Genomic DNA, 13,566 nt, shown 5'->3' on the forward strand with positions numbered 1-13,566 from the left:
CTGTGCCTTCAGCTGCCTGGGCCCTAAGCTCTGGAATTCCCTCCCTAAACCTCTCTGCCTCTCTCTCCTCCTTTAAGATGCTCCTTAAAACCTACCTCTTTGACCAAGCTTTTGGTCACCTGCCCTAATATTTCCTTATGTGGTTCGGTGTCAAATTTTGTTTTTATAATACTCCTGTGCAGCGCCTTGGGACGTTTTACTACGTTAAAGGCGCTATATAAATACAAGTTGTTGTTGCCACCAACTCTGGTTGGCAAGATTCCTGGAGGTTCCATCACATGACCTCATGTCTTCAAATGTCCCGCTCCCGCCATTGGTCGCCCGATACGTCCATCCTTGCAGCGCCCCGCCTTCCCACACCCATTGGAAAGCAAACAGACTCTTCCTTACCCGATTGGGTGATTCTTGACCGTCAGTCAAACAGCCTTTTCCTCCATCTCCAATATTTCTCATAACTAATAAACAAAAGAAAATGGTAAAAACCACGCAATCCTTTTTAATGACCCTATGATTTCTTTTCCCTGGAGTTGCTCTCAGCAGTGTTCGGGAGATTAATTCCTGGAGACTCCAGGACAATCCTGACGGGTTGGCAACCCTACTCCCGCCCTAGCCCAGGGGCTCTGAGGCCAATGTTGGCATCCCCACTGCCAGCCGAGCTGAGGTCAATTAACACACTGCAAACCTGGGGCCTCTCTGCTCTGTATAGCTCAGTGATACACCAGGCAATGCATCAAACAATGAACGCATACATTTTCTCTGACTGCAGTCACTTTATTTTAACAGCTTTCATACTGTGAGGCAGGACATTTATTCAGTTTTGGTAATTTACTCCCCCAATTGCATCTGCCTTGACACTGCATTACGTTGATATGTGATGACAACATGCAAACTTCAGGACTAACTACCGTGACACAGTCTTTGCAAGTTCAGCAAGTGATTACAGAAAATAGGTCAGTACTTATTAGAAATATCAAAAGCGTTTAACATGTTTTCAAAGTAAACTAAGAAACGTCTCTGAAACATTCCAGATTGGTAATCCCGTCGTCGATTTTCAAGAAGCATTACAAGGTGCGCAATTCCCTGGGAGCCAAAAATGGTCCAAGATTTAGAATTTTTCATCTCTGTTGAAAATAACAATACGTTTGATGCTGTTGCATAAGGTAGCATGTAGGCGGGTATGTTAGAAGCTATAACACATTGAGGGGTATTGATGACACCACAAGCCACAAATGCAAGTTCAAGCAGTTGTACCAATGCCATTTCAACCCGGAGATGTCATTTCTTTGAAACATATTCCTCCTACCTGTGTTATTCTGCATAATCGCCTCTGAATCAGAAGGCTGTGGGTTCAAGCCCCACTCCAGGGACTTGAGCACAAAAATCTAGGTTGACACTCCTGTGCAGTACTGAGGGAGTGCTGCACTGCCAGAGGTGCCGTCCTTCAGATGAGACGTTAAACCGAGGCCCCGTCTGCTCTCTCAGGTGGATGGAAAAGATCCCACAGCCACTATTTTGAAGAAGAGCTGGGGGGAGTTCTCCCCGGTGTCCTGGGCCCAATATTTATCCCTCAAACAACACCTAATTATCACATTGCTGTTTGTGGGACTTTGCTGTGCACAAATTGGCTGCCGCATTTCCTACATTAGGAATTGCGGGGACAAGATCAAAATTTGCTGATGACACCAAATTGCAGGTATGGCAAATTATGACGGAGATTGTGTAAAACTGCAAAATTGTAAGATTTTAAATAGAGTAGAGGAGCAGTGGAACCTTGATGTGCGGGACTCACTCTGTCCACCCCACTCCATACACACTGTCTGGGACTCACTACCCTCCTTAAAACATACCTCTTTGACCAAGCTTTTGGTCACCTAACCTAATTTATCCTTATGTGGCTCGGTGTCAAATTTTTTGTCTTAAAATACTCCTGTGCAGCGCCTTGGGACGTTTTACTACGTTAAAGGCGCTGTATAAAGACAAGTTGTTGTTGTTGTAGTTGGACTGTGGCATTCTCTGTTACAAACCATTGGTGAAGCAGAGTCTATGAATTCTTTTAAAAGGGAATTAGATAGTTACTTGAAAAAGAGTATGGGGAGTGAGTAGGAGAGTGGGCTTAGGCTGGGTCATGGGGAAAGAACACTGCTGCAAAGCCGACGGGCCGAATGGCCTGTAGCATTCTATGATTGTGCGAAGTCATTGCACGCCATCATGTTGTTTCCATGTGATAAACGGCAGAATGGCGCACAGCATTACACACACTAACCTCCAGTGACGTGCACTGGGGGATGGAAGCAAGTTTGGTCAAAGAATCTGAAGAGTGCCGTGCCTGTGCGCTCCCTGGCATTTCCTGGTGGCCAGCTACAGGAGGCGTTGGCAGTGACCTCAGAGCAGGTCATGCATCTGCCCCCTTAGAGGCATCAAACAAGGAAAGAGTGACGTAAGAAAACTACTAGGCACTTGGTCTAAGCGTTAAACAAAGCTTTAATCAACTGTTTTACAACATGGAGGTCTAGTTGTGTTCTTCACTAGTTCCTGTTAAGAATGTCCTGCGCAAGCTGGGCCCGTGCCCGAGTATTTATACTCTCCCTGGACAGCGCCACCCGCAGGCCACTCAGTATTATTTCATAAGTCTTTCTTTCATGAATGACTGATTCATGTCAAAGAGGTTACAAAAATTACATGAAAAAAGGGATACTCCTCAAAACAGATGAACATAAAGCGGTGCTCAGCTTTTCAAACATTATTATCCCTCCCTCAAAACTGGTACTAATGCCTCTTTAAACCTTGTGATTTGAACTGTCTGGGCTCGACAGTGCGCTGCATGTTACACAGTAGTATTCGTACCCTGTCTAAAACACCCTTCTTCCCTGTTACTTCCTGTTTCTTGTCACCATATTTGGGGTCTGGCTGGGAAACCGAAAGTCACAGCTGCCAGATTCGGCCCTGTCATGCTCACAGCTCCTTCCTTCTGTCTCGTTCTGTGCTGGGGGATTTTTATTACTTGCATCTTTTTTTCCACTTAATGGAACCAAATCAGAAACCCTGTTATTTTCTGTATTTACAACATAATAAAGCCCCCTCCCCCGCAGCCTCCACCCACACTTCCCCCAGTTCCAACGCCCCTGTTCATTTATCATGTCTTTAATGAACTGTTCACTGAAATATTTCATTTATGATGTCAATTGTGCCTTTCTACCATTTTCTTAGCTTTTTGAACTTAACTTTTTCAAAGCTCAGTGTGTAGTTAATGCAGCTATTTACAAAGACAGTGGTGAAGTGGGCACAGCTCAGGCATGCAGTAGTGTGCTGTGCCATAAATTGATAGGACATGGCCTAATACACACACAGTGTCTCCCCACAATCCCCTTCACAATGCCAAAGTGGGTTTCCATCCACAGCGCAACTCTGTGGGGTAGATCTGGACTTTATGTGATAGTGTAAAACGGGTGATAGCAAATCGGCAGCCTGTTGTACAACTCTCCCTCTGAAGTCAATAGAAATAATAATTGGGAGAGATATAAAACGAGCTGCCGATTCGCTATCACCTGTTTTACGCCATCGCACAAAGTCAAAATCTACCCGTGAGCTTATCCGTGAATGGGTGGAGTCACTGAGTGAAAACCAGCACTTCAACAGGGGAAAGAGAGTAAAATCAGAGCGAAATAACAACAGAGGACGCTGGAAAAACTCAGCAGGCCAGGCAACATCCGTGGAGAGAGAAACAGAGTCAACGTTTCGGGTCGAAACCCTTCGTCAGAGTTCTAACTATTTGCAATAGATAGTTTGTTTATCACTCAGCCTTCAGTCCGAAGAAGGGGACATACCCAAAATGTCATCACCTGCCTTTTCTCTTTCCGGCTGCTGACTGACTTGCTGTGCATTTCCAGTGTTTTCTGTTTTTGCTCCCCATTCACATAACCCACCTCCTCTGTCCCTAGCCTTCCACAGCCCATCTGCCAGAGGGATTATAAAGAACACCAAATATCTCTCAGCTAATTTAAGAGACAAGTTCAACTTCAGGGTTCAACTGAGAAACAGAAGCACATGACATCCACGGCCTTGTCCTCGCCCGGGTGGCCCTGGGGAGGGACCACGCAGTGCTCGCGGTACACTTGAGGCCTTTTCCTTGCCCGGGTGGCCCTGGGGAGGGACCACGCAGTGCCCGCGGTACGCTTGAGGCCTTTTCCTCGCCCGGGTGGCCCTGGGGAGGGACCACGCAGTGCCCGCGGTACGCTTGAGGCCTTGTCCTCGCCCGGGTGGCCCTGGGGAGGTACGACGCAGTGCTCGCGGTACGCTTGAGGCCTTGTCCTCGCCCGGGTGGCCCTGGGGAGGGACCACGCAGTGCTCGCGATACGCTTGAGGCCTTGTCCTCGCCCGGGTGGCCCTGGGGAGGGCCCACGCAGTGCCCGCGGTACGCTTGAGGCCTTGTCCTCGCCAGGGTGGCCCTGGGGAGGGACCACGCAGTGCCCGCGGTACGCTTGAGGCCTTGTCCTCGCCCGGGTGGCCCTGGGGAGGTACGACGCAGCGCCCGCGGTACGCTTGAGGCCTTGTCCTCGCCCGGGAGGTACGACGCAGTGCCCGCGGTACGCTTGAGGCCTTGTCCTCGCCCGGGTGGCCCTGGGGAGGTACGACGCAGCGCCCGCGGTACGCTTGAGGCCTTGTCCTCGCCCGGGTGGCCCTGGGGAGGTACGACGCAGCGCCCGCGGTACGGTTGAGGCCTTGTCCTCGCCCGGGAGGTACGACGCAGTGCCCGCGGTACGCTTGAGGCCTTGTCCTCGCCCGGGTGGCCCTGGGGAGGTACGACGCAGCGCCCGCGGTACGCTTGAGGCCTTGTCCTCGCCCGGGTGGCCCTGGGGAGGGACCACACAGTGCCCGCGGTACGCTTGAGGACTTGTCCACGCCCGGGTGGCCCTGGGGAGGGACCACACAGTGCCCACGGTACGCTTGAGGCCTTGTCCTCGCCCGGGTGGCCCTGGGGAGGGACCACACAGTGCCCGCGGTACGCTTGAGGCCTTGTCCTCGCCCGGGTGGCCCTGGGGAGGGACCACAGTGCCCGCGGTACGCTTGAGGCCTTGTCCTCGCCCGGGTGGCCCTGGGGAGGTACGACGCAGTGCCCGCGGTACGCTTGAGGCCTTGTCCTCGCCCGGGTGGCCCTGGGGAGGGACCACAGTTCCCGCGGTACGCTTGAGGCCTTGTCCTCGCCCGGGTGGCCCTGGGGAGGGACCACACAGTGCCCGCGGTACGCTTGAGGCCTTGTCCTCGCCCGGGTGGCCCTGGGGAGGGACCACGCAGTGCCCGCGGTACGCTTGAGGCCTTGTCCTCGCCCGGGTGGCCCTGGGGAGGGACCACGCAGTGCCCGCGGTACGCTTGAGGCCTTGTCCTCGCCCGGGTGGCCCTGGGGAGGGACCACGCAGTGCCCGCGGTACGCTTGAGGCCTTGTCCTCGCCCGGGTGGCCCTGGGGAGGGACCACGCAGTGCCCGCGGTACGCTTGAGGCCTTGTCCTCGCCCGGGTGGCCCTGGGGAGGGACCACGCAGTGCCCGCGGTACGCTTGAGGCCTTGTCCTCGCCCGGGTGGCCCTGGGGAGGGACCACGCAGTGCCCGCGGTACGCTTGAGGCCTTGTCCTCGCCCGGGTGGCCCTGGGGAGGGACCACAGTGCCCGCGGTACGCTTGAGGCCTTGTCCTCGCCCGGGTGGCCCTGGGGAGGTACGACGCAGTGCCCGCGGTACGCTTGAGGCCTTCTCCACGCCCGGGTGGCCCTGGGGAGGTACGACGCAGTGCCCGCGGTACGCTTGAGGCCTTCTCCACGCCCGGGTAGCCCTGGGGAGGGACCACAGTGCCCGCGGTACGCTTGAGGCCTTGTCCTCGCCCGGGTGGCCCTGGGGAGGGACCACACAGTGCCCGCGGTACGCTTGAGGCCTTGTCCTCGCCCGGGTGGCCCTGGGGAGGGACCACGCAGTGCCCGCGGTACGCTTGAGGCCTTGTCCTCGCCCGGGTGGCCCTGGGGAGGGACCACACAGTGCCCGCGGTACGCTTGAGGCCTTCTGCGACTGGTGGGCACCGCAGGGACTGGAGTTAACTGGGATAAAATTAGTATGAAGGGTATAGAGGGTGCGGAATTCCTAAAATACATCCAGGAGAACTTTTTTAGCCAGTATGTAGCAAGCCCAACAAGGGAGGGGGCGATTCTGGACTTAGTTTTAGGGAGGGGGCGATTCTGGACTTAGTTTTAGGGAGGGGGCGATTCTGGACTTAGTTTTAGGGAATGAAGCTGGGCACGTGGAAAGGGTATCAGTGGGGGAGCATAATTCAGTTAGATTTAAGGTAGTTATGGAAAAGGACAAGGATAGACCAGGAATAAAAATTCTAAATTGGGGAAAAGCAAATTTTGCTAAGCTCAGAGGGGATTTAGCCATAGTGGACTGGAAACAGCTAGTTGAAGGTAAATCAGTGTCAGAGCAGTGGGAGGCATTCAAGGAGGAGATCCGGAGGGTTCAGATCAAATATGTGCCCTTAAAGAAAAAAGGTGAGACTAACAAATCTAGAGCCCCCCGGATGTCTAGGGGCATACAGGGTAGGATAAAGAAAAAAAGGGAGGCGTATGACAGATACCGAGGGCTAAATACTGCAGAATCTTTAGAGGAGTACAGAAAGTGCAGGGGTGCAATTAAACAGGATATTAGGAAAGCAAAGAGAGAGCATGAAAAATTCTTGGCAAGTAAAATCAAGGAACACCCAAAGATGTTTTATAAATATATTAAGAGTAAGAGGATAACTAAAGAAAGGGTAGGGCCTATTAGAGATCATGAGGGTAATCTGTGTGTGGAGGCGGGAGACGTTGGTAGGGTTCTTAATGAACACTTTGCGTCTGTTTTCACAAAAGAGAGGGGCGAAGCAGACATTGCTATCAGGGGCGAGGAGTGTGAAATATTAGATGAAATAAACATAGTGAGAGAGGAAGTATTAAGGGGTTTAGCAGCTTTAAAAGTGGATAAATCCCCAGGCCCAGATGAAATGTATCCCAGGCTGTTGAGCGAAGCAAAACAGGAAATAGCAGAGGCCCTGACCATCATTTTCCAATCCTCTCTGGCTTCAGGTGTGGTGCCGGAGGACTGAAGGACTGCTAATGTGGTACCCTTGTTTAAAAAGGGAGAAAAGGATAGACCGAGTAATTACAGGCCAGTCAGCCTAACCTCGGTGGTGGGAAAATTATTGGAAAGAATTCTGAAGGACAGGATAAATCTTCATTTAGAAAGACACAGATTAATCAAGGATAGTCAGCACGGATTTGTTAAGGGAAGGTCGTGTCTGACAAACTTGATTGAATTTTTTGAGGAGGTAACAAGGAGGGTAGATGTGTTTGATGTAGTATATATGGACTTTAGCAAGGCTTTTGATAGGGTTCCACATGGCAGACTGGTCATGAAGTTAAAAGCCCATGGGATCCAGGGCAAAGTGTCAAGTTGGATTCAAAACTGGCTCGGAGGCAGGAAGCAGAGGGTAATGGTTGATGGGTGTTTTTGTGACTGGAAGGCTGTTTCCAGTGGGGTTCCGCAGGGCTCAGTACTGGGTCCCTGGCTTTTTGTGGTATATATCAATGATCTAGACTTGAATATAGCGGGTATGATTAAGAAGTTTGCAGATGATACTAAAATCGGCTGTGTGGTTGATACTGAAGAAGGAAGCTGTAGACTGCAGGAAGATATCAATAAATTGGTCAGGTGGGCAGAACAGTGGCAAATGGAATTCAATCCAGAGAAGGGCGAGGTAATGCATTTGGGGAGGGCTAACAAGGAAAGGGAATACACATTAAATGGTAGGACACTGAGTAGCATAGAGGAACAAAGGGACCTTGGAGTGCATGTCCACAGATCCCTGAAGGTAGCAGGCCAGGTAGATAAGGTGGTTAAGAAGGCATATGGAATGCTTGCCTTTATTAGCCGAGGCATAGAATACAAGAGCAGGGGGGTTATGCTTCAACTGTATAAAACACTAGTTAGGCCTCAGCTAGAGTACTGCGTGCAGTTCTGGTCACCACATTACAGGAAAGATGTGATTGCACTAGAGAGGGTACAGAGGAGATTTACAAGGATGTTGCCGGGAGTAGAGAATCTTAGCTATGAGGAAAGGCTGGATAGGCTGGGTCTGTTTTCCTTGGAACAGAGGAGGCTGAGGGGAGACCTTATTGAGGTGTATAAAATTATGAGAGGCTTGGATGTGCACTTGGGATGCTGTAACCTGCAGGGCTACGGACCAAGAGCTGGGAAGTGGGATTAGGCTGGGATCGCTCTTTGTTGGCCGGCGCGGACACGATGGGCCGAATGGCCTCCTTCCGTGCTGTAACTTTCTATGATTCTATATGAGTGTATTGTCGACACGGGTGGAAACATTTTCATTTAATTTTCACATGTTTCCTTTTATCTTTATGATTCAGTTTCCTATTAGTTGTGCCCCTTTAAAAGAGGGCACTTTTGTTAGATTATTTTTTAATTGGATTGATGACACTGGGGCAACCCAGTGTCGTCCTGATTGGTGTCATCCTGATTGGTCCAATTAGAAGAGTAGACGCATAGGACATCGTCTGAACCTTTTGAATGGAGTGCCATCTTATAACATACACTCTATGTGACATATACAGGGTGCTATATTCCCCATAACGCACAGAATATCATCAAAGGATAACACGTAGGCTTAAGCATCTCCCACAGCATAAGCAAATGAGGGAGTTTGAGATGACGCTATGACATTCAGACTTTACTCTTATGGTTCATGATGTCACCTCAATCCTTCAATGTGTTACAGATTCGTAACAAACTACAGCCTACGTGTTATTCTGTGTGTAATTCATAGCGTCATCTCAAGCTCCCTCGATGAGTTGGTGCTGTGCGGAGGCGCTTCAGCCTGACTCCCCGAAAGGGACAGTCTTGTTAGGCCTAATGGGCTTTTTCTGTTCCTACAAGTTCTTATGTTCTTAATGTGATATCATCAAGAAAATGTATCCTCTGGGCCAAACAGTTTGACGCAGGATAACCAGAAGACAAAAGAGCTGCGGGTGCTGGAAATCTGAAACAAAACAGAAAATGCTGGGAACACTCAGCGGGTCAGGCAGCATCTGTGGAGGGGACAGAGGAGTTTATGTTTCAGCTCTGGGTCCATCGTTAAAACTGTTAACTTATCTGCTCTGTCCACAGATGCTGCCTGACCCGCTGAGTGGTTCCAACGGTCTCTGTTTATGATGCAGGATAAAATTAGGAACATAGGAACAGGAGGAGGCCATTCAGCCCCTCGAGCCTGTTCCACCATTAATGGCTGATCTTTATCTTAATGCCAATTACCCGCCTTGGTTCTGTAACCTTTAATACCCTTGCCTAGCAAAAATCTCTCAATCTCAGTTTTGAAAGCTCCAATTGACCTCCAGCCTCAATAGTTTTTTTGGGGGGAGAGTTCCAGATTTCCACTCCCCTTCGTGTGAAGAAGTGCTTCCTGACATCACCCCGGAACGGCCTGGCTCTAATTTTAAGGCTATGCCCCCTTGTTCTGGACTAACCCCCACCAGAGGAAATAGTTTCTCTCTCTCCACCCGATCAACTCCTTTAATCATCTTAAACACCTCGATTAGATCACCTCTTAATCTTCTATACTCGAGGGAACACAAGCCCAGTCTGTGCAACCTGTCTTCATAATTTAACCCTTTTAGCCCCCAGTATTATTCTGGTGAATCTGCGCTGCTCCCCCTTCAAGGCCAATGTATCCTTCCTGAGGGGCGGGGCCCAGAACTGAACACAGTTACTCTAAATGGGATCTAACCACCCCTTTGTGTTCCAAAGTTCCCTTTGCTCTGACCCAACAATCTAACTCAATAGAGCACCGCCTCCTGCATCAGTATCAAATTTCCAGTTCCCACACCAGCCATCCTTAAAGCCTTTTTGAGTGAGGCTGTGGGTGCCAATTTGTAGTAAATTACAGCCATTTTTACTCTGTCGATTCACACCCACGAGGTGGCTTGAGACTTAGCAAACTCATTTCACTTTAGGCTCATACAGCTGGCAGAATGTTAATCAGTTTGGGCTGTATATCAAATCAGGTTTTAGAAATGAAAGGGCAATGATCTATCAGACTGTACCACCCAGTCCCTAATTCACCCACCACTAAAGATTCCCTTGCCTTTGTTTCCACCTCAATAAAACACCAATACAACTGTGCAGAAAGGGACCAGGCTGCGACAATTGACCTTACAAGAGCAGGGCACAGTGAATGGGTTAAGATACTTACTCAACAACGCTTCGTTTACAGGTGTACTCTTTTGAAATGTGCTGCTTTACACACCCGCTAAGAGGGGGGTCGAGTGAGATTCCTTTCTCTTTGGGCCTTGGTAAAATCCCTTGAAATAAGAATTGAGTGGGCGGCTGAAGAAAGCTCAGCATCCACAAATGAGTAGCCTGGAGTCTGTGGGTGGAAAGATTTGCGTCAGAGAGGAGGAGGGATGCACATGAAGCCAGGGATTGATTGTGGCCGTCCAGGACTAGCCCACCAGTGAATATATTAGAAAAATAAATAGCCAGGGCCCTGTCAACATACTCAAGTTAGAAAAACCACCTACCCCCCCTCCCCCCCCCGCAACATAAGCACTCTGTATGCTAATTAACTTTGTTTTTGCTCTTTATTTCTGCAAACTTATTCTGGTTCTCTACACAATTCACTGTTTACTCACTGCCATGTTTGTGCTGTCACTTAATTTGTTGTTGCTGAGCAGAAATCCCCACGATCTCCGTCACCAGCACAGGCTCAAATAGGATGAAATTCCCCCTCGCCTCCCCTCCCAGTGTATAGCCAAGCCTTGCAGACCAGGGGGACCCTAGTTTTGATCTCTGGGCTGTGCTGTGTTAACTGATCTCAGACAGCACGGAGCTAAGGAGTGCTACAGTTGGTCTCAGCGCCCACGAGATAGGGAGGGCAAAAAAACTTCTGATCACCATCCCATGAATAAAAGGAAAAGTATCAAGTACTTTACTTTCTTCATTCTGATGATGTCGTCCCACTTATACATTGTACAATCCTATTATGAAGACAACAGGAACCCATTACAGTCTCCACATTATATTATCTTACTTAATGACTATTATTGATGAAAATGGGATATTTTCCACAACCTGACAAGTGCTGATGTTACTAATTTGCTCTAAGAAGTCTCATTGCACTCTCAGCTACAGACATCCCTCACTTTTCAAATGAAAACATAATCATTAGCTGGTGGTGTTGTGTTGTGACCAGAAACATGTGGAAATGTCAGGCAGCGGACGATCAGGAGAACTCCCTGTGGAAATTCACCCCCTTAATTTGCTAATGTTAGCAAAACATTAGAAAGGCATAAACGATGGTGCAATACAGAAAGAAATACTTACCAACAGTCAGACTGTGTTCGGTGGCACAGAGAATTGTCCCCACCCAAAGAATGGCTTCAGAAAAATTTGCAAAAGCAAAAAGACACGCTTTTTAGCTCAGTAAGGCCTCGTTGGAGGCTAACCACGAACAAGCCATGTAGAATTAGGTCATCGAACAGCAACTCAAGACTCAAAGGCCCATATGCATGCTTTATCCACAGTACAATGGATGGCTGCAAGTGGATTACAATCACTAATATTGAGAGATTCAGATTATGGGCTCATTTTCCAGGTTATTGTGACTGTGGAGGAGCGTCTCAGGGTTCAACTGACAAACTGCTTGAACTTCACTCTCAAAGTACTTGGATATGCACTTGAAGTGCCGTAACCTACAAGGCCACGGACCAAGAGCTGGAAAGTGGGGTTAGGCTGGATAGATCTTTATCGGTCGGCACGGACACGATGGGCCGAGTGGCCTCCTTCTGTGCCGATGATTTCTATGAACATGCCCAGACCATTTCATAGGTGCCAAGATATCAAACCTACAATTATACATGCTTTGTGTAAAGTTATTAAAATGATACTCTTTCTCCCTCACATTTTTATTCCGTGAGAATTTTCTTACTGCGCAACAATTCTATTTCAAACTAATCACTGAGATATTTCTGAATTATCCACCCCCTTCTTTTTTACAGATGGTTGGCAGTTCACTGAAGGGAATCTGAATTCTGAATGATTTCATCAGAGTGCGCATGGTCCCCACAGGCATCTGTTTAATCAGGTTTTTGACACCTTAATGGTCCCAATTAAATCACTCGTCCTCAAAGGCTACTAACAGCATCCAGTACACAAATTAAACACAGGACTGAAATGAATATAATTGTTTGTTGTCGTCTCTTTCTCTCTGTGATAAATGATCCAGTTTTAAATTTTTCTGCCTGAGTGTACGACCTTGTTTTGAGGCAAAGTTTCCGCAGCCTAGATTACCTCTGTATGTCCCTCCTGTGGCTGAGACAATGGATCGTAGGATGTTCCCAGGTAAACAAATGTGTTCTTTGTTAGACAGCCAGGATGTGCACAAAGTGATGTTAATGGGAGAGTGTACACAGGCTGTGGGAGGAGATTAAATGGGTGGGTAGAGTCAGTGAGAGGGGAGAGTGTACATGGGCTGTGGGAGGAGATTAAATGGGTGGGTAGAGTCCGTGATAGGGGCGAGTGTACACAGGCTGTGGGAGGAGATTAAATGGGTGGGTAGAGTCTGTGATAGGGGAGAGTGTACATGGGCTGTGGGAGGAGATTAAATGGGTGGGTAGAGTCAGTGAGAGGGGAGAGTGTACACGGGCTGTGGGAGGAGATTAAATGGGTGGGTAGAGTCAGTGAGAGGGGAGAGTGTACATGGGCTGTGGGAGGGGATTAAATGGGTGGGTAGAGTCCATGATAGGGGAGAGTGTACACGGGCTGTGGGAGGAGATTAAATGGGTGGGTAGAGTCAGTGATAGGGGAGAGTGTACACGGGCTGTGGGAGGAGATTAAATGGGTGGGTAGAGTCCATGATAGGGGAGAATGTACATGGGCTGTGGGAGGAGATTAAATGGGTGGGTAGAGTCCGTGATAGGGGAGAGTGTACATGGGCTGTGGGAGGAGATTAAATGGGTGGGTAGAGTCCGTGATAGGGGAGAGTGTACATGGGCTGTGGGAGGAGATTAAATGGGTGGGTAGAGTCCGTGATAGGGGAGAGTGTACATGGGCTGTGGGAGGAGATTAAATGGGTGGGTAGAGTCCATGATAGGGGAGAGTGTACATGGGCTGTGGGAGGAGATTAAATGGGTGGGTAGAGTCCGTGATAGGGGAGAGTGTACACGGGCTGTGGGAGGAGATTAAATGGGTGGGTAGAGTCCATGATAGGGGAGAGTGTACACGGGCTGTGAGAGGAGTTTGAATGGGTGGGTAGAGTCCATGATAGGGGAGAGTGTACACGGGCTGTGGGAGGAGCGGTATTGAGGAACCGAATGGCTTTTGCGCACAGCAAGCTCCCAGAAACAGCAATGTGATAATGACCAGATAATCTGTTTTAGTGATGTTGATGAGGTATAAATATTGGCCAGGCCACCAGCTGCAATAGTGCCATGGGATCTTTTACATCCATCTGAGAAGGCAGACAGGGCCTTGGTTTAACGTCTCATCC

The sequence above is a fragment of the Somniosus microcephalus genome, chromosome 33 (genome assembly GCF_052327205.1).
Source record: "Somniosus microcephalus isolate GS21.2 chromosome 33, FLI_Smic_1.0, whole genome shotgun sequence".
NCBI classification, from domain to species: domain Eukaryota; kingdom Metazoa; phylum Chordata; class Chondrichthyes; order Squaliformes; family Somniosidae; genus Somniosus; species Somniosus microcephalus.